The sequence below is a fragment of the Danio rerio genome, chromosome 5 (genome assembly GCF_049306965.1).
Source record: "Danio rerio strain Tuebingen ecotype United States chromosome 5, GRCz12tu, whole genome shotgun sequence".
NCBI classification, from domain to species: domain Eukaryota; kingdom Metazoa; phylum Chordata; class Actinopteri; order Cypriniformes; family Danionidae; genus Danio; species Danio rerio.
Window position 1 is genome coordinate 6,234,186 of NC_133180.1, and position 8,315 is coordinate 6,242,500.

The 8,315-nt window shown below is 39.6% G+C and overlaps 1 protein-coding gene across 1 annotated transcript in view; it reads right to left on the reverse strand.

The window, feature by feature from the left end:
- Positions 1-1,406: 1,406 nt before the first annotated feature.
- The window catches only part of rabl6a (RAB, member RAS oncogene family-like 6a), a 98,391-nt gene continuing 91,482 nt past the window's right edge, over positions 1,407-8,315 (reverse strand). The window contains exon 18 of the transcript XR_012406656.1: positions 1,407-1,940. The gene's annotated coding sequence lies outside the window, so the exon portion shown is untranslated. The remainder of the gene's footprint in view (positions 1,941-8,315) is intronic.

The following is an 8,315-nucleotide window of genomic DNA, read 5'->3' on the forward strand; positions in this document are numbered from 1 at the left end:
CACATTTTACATTTACATGCAGGATCCAAAACAAAGCTAAATATATTTGTGGGCCGATGCAAAACAAACAAAAGGCAACAACACAGCAAAGCTCATAACAAAATGCTAAATCAAACTAAATGCAAAACAAAACCCAATGCACCACAACACAACCCAAAGCAAAAGGCAAATCAAAGCAAAACCAAATGCAAAGCAAAACAGAACAAAACACAATGCAACAAAGCAAAGCACAAACCAAAATGCAAAGCAAAACACAATGCAACACAAAGCAAAGCGCAAAACAAAATGCAAAGGAAAACAAAACGCAATCCAACGCAACACAAAGCAAAATGCGAAGCGCAAACCAAAATGCAAAGCAAAACACAATGCAACACAAAGCAAAGCGCAAAACAAAATGCTAAACCAATTACAATGCAAAGCAAAACAAAAAACGCAACACAATACAAAGAAAAATGTAAAGGAAATCACAAAACAAAATGCAAAACCAAGCAAAATTCAAAGCAAAACAGCAAAATGCAACTCAATGAAACAAAAAGCAAAACACAAAAAATAAAACAAATCGCAAAGCAAAAAAAACAAAACAAAACACAACATTATATACAGGTTGTATTAGCTATGAACAGAGATTTACAATAGATGAATATATGTACAGGTTGCTTTTAACAATCGGAAGTGTGCAGATAAATAAACATAATTACAAATGTCCATGTGCAGTGGGTATGTACAGTTCAAATAAGTGAATCGGTGCAATGAATATGTGGAATTTTAAATGTGCAAATGTCAAACAGTGCAGTGATTGTGAAGAGTATAGTTAGAGGAGTGTGGGGGGTGTATTGGTGGGGCAGAAGAGTCAGTGAGGGGCAGAGTTCAAGAGGCAGACAGCTCTGGGGAAAGAGCTGTTCCTCAGTCTGCACCGATTCACTTATTTGAACTGTACGTACCCACTGCACATGGACATCTGTAATTATGTTTATTTATCTGCACACTTCTGATTATTAATATTGTAAATCTCTGTTCATAGTTAATATAACCTGTATATAATGTTGACAGTACATCCATCAGTAAATATCACCATAGTTTTTCTATAACTGCACTATATAACTTATATCTGTATCCTGCACTTGCTGCTATTGCACTGCTGGTTAGACCTAAACTGCATTTCAGTGCAGATCTCTTTAAAAATATATACATTACAGTTATTGATGTAATGTACTTATCTCTTAAGGGTTTTCCTTACCTTTCTTCAACTGGTAAAGTTTGTTCCTCGCCACTGTCGCCTCTAAATTCCTTGGTTTGAGACTCGTGGAGCTGTCATCAATGGATTTGCTCTTCAGAGTTTGGACTTTCAGCAGTGAATATTAAACCCCACCAAACTGGACTAAACTGAACTGGACTGACACAGTTTCAATATACTTTCAATTTATTTCATCTTCTATGTTATGCTGCTTTGACACAATCTACATTGTAAAAGCGCTATAGAAATAAAAATGGATTGAATTGAACAATAAAAAAAATCAGATTTTTTTTTTTTCGAGTTGCTATGGCATTTTGTGCATTTTTAGTAGTTATGAGGGGTCTAAAGGCCAAACTCTGAAGATTAATGCAAAAGAAACAACAAAACAAAACATTGTTATATAATACTTTTCTGCTCAAATATCTCTCAAAATATAAATATTGGGTATATATTAGTTCAATATACACAACCTGACAAAAGTCTTGTTGTTGATCCCAGTTGTAAGAGCAACAAATAATAACTTGAATTCTAGTTGATCATTTGGAAAAGTGGCTTTTTCTGACGAATGACCTGTTGAACTGCATCCCAATCATCACAAATACTGCAAAGACCTGCATGGAGCCAAGATTCTCACACATCAGTCAAGTTTAGGGAAGGGAAAATCATGGTTTGGGGTTATATTCAGTATGGGGGTGTGCGAGAGCATCTGCAGAAACACAAACACAATACAATTAAGCAGCAACAGTGTTCATCGCCTCAGAGTCACACACAGCTATTTATCACAACGCTCATCAACACACACACACTGAAGATTTAGGGCTCTATTTTGACGGTCCATGCACCGAGTGCAAAATGCAGGGCGCAAACGCTTTCAGGGCGTGTCAGGATGCGTTTTTGCTAATTTAAGGACGGGAAATCCGCTTTGCGCCGTGGCGCATGGTCTAAAAGGGTTGAGTTTATTTTCTTGATGAGTTATAGGTGTGTTTTGAGAATAAACCAATCAGAGTCTCATCTCCCATTCCCTTTAAGAGTCAGCTGCGTCGCGCCAAGAGCGCATTCGCTATTTACAGGACGCAAAGTAAGTCTAAGTAGAAAAAATGAGCATTTTACAAGCAAACAGTTAACAGATTTTTACCAGAAAACTGTTTAAACACAGCATCTACTGCGTGAGAATGAGAGATTATGGAACTACTTTCACATTCGCTCTTGGATAGGGAAACCTTTACGCACAGACATCAATTAGTCTATAAATAAATAATTTTGTTTGTTAAACGCAAATATTCATTTCAAAACTATTTCTAAATTTAGTTCTAATTTCCAGCAAACGAATAACAATATAATGAACAATTATAATGAAGTGTGCTCAAAACCTGACTTATATCCTATTACACATGCTGTGCCCCATATGGTCTAAAACCTGACAGGTGGGCAAATCTAAGCTTGTTTTAAATAAAACAAATATAAATATGGATATAATAAATAATACTGCTAATAATAATAACATTATACAAAAGCAAATTGTTATGAATGAACTGAAAAAGCCTCCTGAGATGAAGAAGACATAAAAGCAGCGATTTTTCATATTTATGTAGGCTAGAAAATATATGTCTTGTAATATTTTAATCCTTTATATTTATATTCTATATCTTTTCGTATTATATCCTATATATATCCTTAATATTTACATTTTTTTATATGTAAAGATATTTGCCTATTGTTCTCTTGTGCGTATTAAGCAGTGTGTAAGCGAGGCGCAACTCTGCGCTGGAGTTTAGACCGGGTTAGTTTTGGTCTAATGAAAAATCTATTTTAGTTTCTCAAAATAGCAACGCGCCAGCAGTTCGCCTCAGAACGCCTTCCTTTTTAGACCAGAATGCCTATGGGCGCACATATGAGCGCTAATGCATTTGCTATTTAAACAGCGTAGCGCAACGCCTCAAAACGACTCTTGCACCACGCTGAAACTAGCAAAAGACTATTGCGCCACGCCTTGCGCCACACTGTGCCGGGTGTATGATAGGGCCCTTAATGTGCTGCATACTACAGTGATCTCTGAAAAATCAGCTGTAGATGCACTGCCGTTTAATACTCTGATGTATGAATTATTCAATCACATATTAGGAAAACAACATCTAATAAAGCAAACCTATGAGAATCTTTTTTCGCTCATGTTCAGAAAGCAGCATTTTTTGTTTGACTTAAGCTGTGATTGAGTTACTTAGCAGTGTTGGGCATGTTACTTTAAAAGAGTAATTATAGTTAGTTCTGATGAAGATTTTTATTTACTAAACCTATATGAAGAAACATTCAATTGGGTGAGTGGAAAGCCCTTTGAATCTGCCATTATATGTCATTGAAAACAATTCAATTCAGCTTTATTTGTACAGCGCTTTTACAATGTAGATTGTGTCAAAGCAGCTTCACATAAATGGTCATAGTAACTGGAACAGTGTGGTTCAGTAACTGGAACAGTGTGGTTCAGGTTTTAGTGTTTAAGTTCAGTTCAGTTCTGTTTAGCTCAGTTCAGTGTGATTTAATCATTACTGAGAGATCAAACACTGAAGAGCAAATTCATCGATGCGTAGCTCTACCAATCCTGAACCATGCGAGCCAGTGGCGACAGGTGACAGGTTAAGGCAAAGGGGTCATAAAAGATCACGAGAGAGGACTTGGGGATACAATGAGAAACATCTGTGTCAGAAAAGCATGAAATGCATAAAACATATGTTGAAACTGTCATGTATGCTTGAAAAGACACATACTGTGTAGGAGAGACGAGTCCAGTTTAGATGTTTGAATCATTGATTCTAGTCACGATTACCAAATGTGAACTGTATGTGTAAAAACAGTGATGAATACATTAGATCTTTACATTACGAGGGCCACCAAGAAGAAGAGGCTTTAAATAGGGGTCGTAAAGAAGTAGGAGCTGGAAGAGCCTGTACCAGTAAACAGCTTGAACCAGTAAACAGCTGTGAAAACACAAAGGTGCGCTAGTAGCAAAGAATTCTGGCCCAGATTTGGCAAAAAGCTGGCACAGCAGGCATTCATCCGGCACTAACATACAGCATGTGGGCCAAACATGGCCCGGGTTTGGCAGAGGTGGCACCGTTTTTAAGGCGGCACACAAGATTTGGGCCAGATGTAAAACGTAGTATTTGGCCCAGATTTAAAAATTTGATAAGTGGGCCATGTGAGAAAAAAAATTCTACCAATCAAGTCACTTTGAGAAAAAGCGTGCCCATAGTGTGCCTAAAGCGCATCACTTCATGGGTTTATCAATTTCATTGCAATCGTGACACACCAACCTATCTGGCCCAGTTCAGGCCCAGTTATGAGTTATTAACTTGGCTGAGACTTGGCGCAGACATGGTCTTTGTTTGGCCCTTGTCTGGAAGCCAGATTTGGTCCAGTCATGTACCATAATTCACTGCGGCATGTGGGCCAAGCAAAACCTGATTGTGTGGGCCAGAGCTGGGCCAGAGAAATTTTGCTATGTGGGTGGGAGGAAGCCAGGATAAAGGGGATAGCAAATGTTAGGGACATTAGATTGTCCTGGAGTGAGACTAGGGATGGGTCTGCTTATGGACGTCTCTGCTTTTTTGGAAAATATTCTATTAAAGTATATTCTTCTGATATTCATAACCTCCAGACTGAGTTTGATTTATTAAGAGAAAAACCGAAAACCACAACACTTCTCACAAACAGTCAGGGCCGGATTAACATAATGGCTAGGTGAAGCCCAAGGCCTCACGGAAGAAGGGGGCACTTGATTGGCCGAAGATTTAATTTTGCTATGACGCGGGAAACACCTCCTTGTGTTCCGCTTTCTCTTGTCGATAATGTGAAGTATTCCTTTCGATTCGCTGCTGTTTAAAAACTGCGCGCCGGTGCTAAACTGGGATTCGGAGTGGCTGTAGCCCAATCAGAATATTGAATAGCCCTGTTTTAGTCACCCATAAGAGTGATCAGATGTCCCAATTTTCCCAGGACAGTCCCTTATTTCCGCGAGAACAGTCTAATCCAGTTAATAGAGGATGCTGGGCAGCCAGCGAACAGAGCATTACAGTAATCCAGCCTAGAAGTCATAAAAGCATGGACTAGCTTTTCTGCATCTGAGATGGACAGCATACTTCGTAACTTCGTAAAAGAAGGCTGTTTTTGTGAAATGGGAGATACGAGTTTTAAAAGTTATATTGCTGTCTAACCGTACGTTCAGACCGAAAGCGGTGAGAGCGTCAACGTAGCTGGAAGTCATTCATTTTCAATGGGAGCCAGCAACAATGAGCGGCGAGAAGCAGCGCGGTGCGTCTTCGCTAGTGTGGGCATCGAGGATTTAGTTTCAAGTTAATTTTATGGTAATGAGCTATGATGTAGTTCGGCGGCAAGCAAACAGAATGTAGAAGTCCACCGCTTTAGAGGAGTCCAGAGAATAAAGTCACTGTGAACTTTGCAACCCAAGCTCATTCTAAAAACGTATTCCCGTGGACGTTTCTGGAGACCGCGATTTACCTAGCCGGAGGTACGTATGGCTGCATTTCATTTTTTTTAAGCAAACGCTATGGGGTGGTGTGACGGCGCTCCTCTTCACGCTCGCCGGCTGACCGCTAACCTCCGTGTGGAGTGCTTTCGCGCTGCAACCAGTTTGTTCGGTTAGCTCGTTGTGTAAGTTGGCGGAATGGAGACGTGGAGAGGAGCTGACGGCAACGACTGGGTTTGAGTCTGGGGAAGAGCAGTTACAGAAATCTGGTAAGTCAAAAGCAGAATGCAAAAGATAAAGTGAACGAGTGAACAACAAGGTGAGAATGTGGTGAAATCTGAAAACATGGTCAAAATCAGACGTCAGCTTTTTTTTTTTTTTCTGGACGGCTTTCGTAAATCGTTGCTTGGGTTTAGGGAAGCAAGTGGATGGGCGGGGGGGCTGGTCAATTGGTAAATTTGGTTGGGTTCAGGGAAGGAGGAGGAGGGTGGGTCGGCCGATTGGCTGGTCGCCCAGTCAATCATTCAGTCAGTCAGTCAGACAGGTGGTCACTTGACAGCCTTCGGTAGTTTTACGCGAGAACAGCGCCGATGCAAACGGCGCTCGCGTGAGACGTTCAAGATGCAAAAAAAGCGCACACAGCGGCCTCTTGCGGATTCGCGAAAACAAAAACTGCACAAATACGTACCCCCGGGGACGTATTTCGCTGTCTCCAGAAACGTCCGCGGGGCTTCGTTTTCAGAATAAGCCAGGGTTAGAACTTAGGTTCCGACCACAGTTGGCCCCAAGGGTTTGATTATTGCTGGGGGTCGGATTTCCAATTATTTGCAATGTTTCCCTACAGGAACATAGATTAAAAAAGGTTACTGCCGAGTTACTGATGTGCATTAATGTTAAATATATTTATCTTAAAAAAAGCGGGAATCTCATGCAACAATACAAAACAGTATTGCTGCTTTAGGATATTACAGACATATGGGCATGCTGGATAAATACGTGGAGCCACACCACATGCAACTTGATCTTCCATTGTTAAACAAATTTGATAAAAAGTGTGCAACATTAGGCAAGGCAAACTTTATTTTTACTGCAGTTGATCAAAAATGCTCTACAATGAAATAAAATATTAAAGAAAATAACTTATAAGAATAAAACTTGTAAGAAAAATGTAAGAAAAGGAAATATATATATATATATATATATATATATATATATATATATATATATATATGTAATATTAAAATACAGATAAGAAATGACATGTATGAGTGACTCAAAGGCAATGGAGTAAAAATAAGTCTTTAAGTTAGATTTAAAAGCATACAAGTATGGAAAAATTCTGATGTTCAACGGGAGACTGTTCCAGAGCCTTAGGGCCGCAACACAGAATGCTTGATCACCTTTTGATTTACCGTGAGACAGAGGGATCGACAAAAGAAACTGATCATGGGACCTTTAACGGTCAACAGGCTGTATATGGCCTAATAAGCTCACTGACATAAACCGGGGCAGAATTGTGCAAAGGTTTATATGTAAAAAGAAGGACTTTAAAACCTAGATAGCATGTTTTATGTGGGAATGTAACTGCTATGCTGCAACGGCCTCTTTAATACGCATTTCCGCATTTCCACTATCGGGCCAGTGCGAGCCAGGGCTTTAATCGGGCCGGGCCGGGCCAATAGCCCGGGAGGTTGAGAAATGAGGCTGAAATCATGTCGCGTTTCCACTGTCGGGCTAAAGCTCACAGCGCGTCACGCAAACACCGCCCACAGAACGTCCCCGAATCAAACGTCACACAATCCGCCCACTTCAGCGGGAATGAGGCAGATAAAGCACACCATAGAATCATCACGAAACGAAACCATTAAAATGAAGACAACCGAAACAAACAAACGACACGTTACTGTACAGCAGTACATTATATGTCTATACGCACAGACCTGTGTATTTCCATTCATTACATTTGTTTACTCGCCGACCGACTGCATTGTGCATGGAGTGCTCTCGCCACTAACGCAGGGACCCAACACAGAGAGCGCATACATCCATAATATAAAGCCACAGAAATTCTCCTTTATAACTCGATATGGCATGTATTTTTTAACATCCTCGTGTTGATAGAAGTCGTGTTAAGTTTTCAGCACAAGAGCGAGTAGCCTAATAAAATATAGCCATATTTGTTGCGCTCGGCAGCTATTCACTAAAACTCCTCATTTATAGTTTCATTTATAAATTTAACCACGTCATATAAAAACATAAACAGTTGTTTGAGGATATAGAACACATTTTGTGTTTGGACTTCCCCCATATGCGTTTAAAGCAGCGAGCGCTGCGCAGGACTGGGTGACAGAAAAAAAGGTATAGGAGATTCTGCTTTCACTCACCCAAATAATGCTCTGTTTGCGCGATTTGATTATCATCGTATCCAAATACTTTATAAATATTTACTTATATAAATATTTACTTTATATAAATATTTCAAACCTTCTCCGGTGTTTATTGTTTTTAAAAAATATCAAAAATCTTTTTTTTTTTAGATAGGTCTTTGCAAAATGAAAGTTAGGCAATATGTGGCTTTAAAACGGTTTGATTTATGTATTG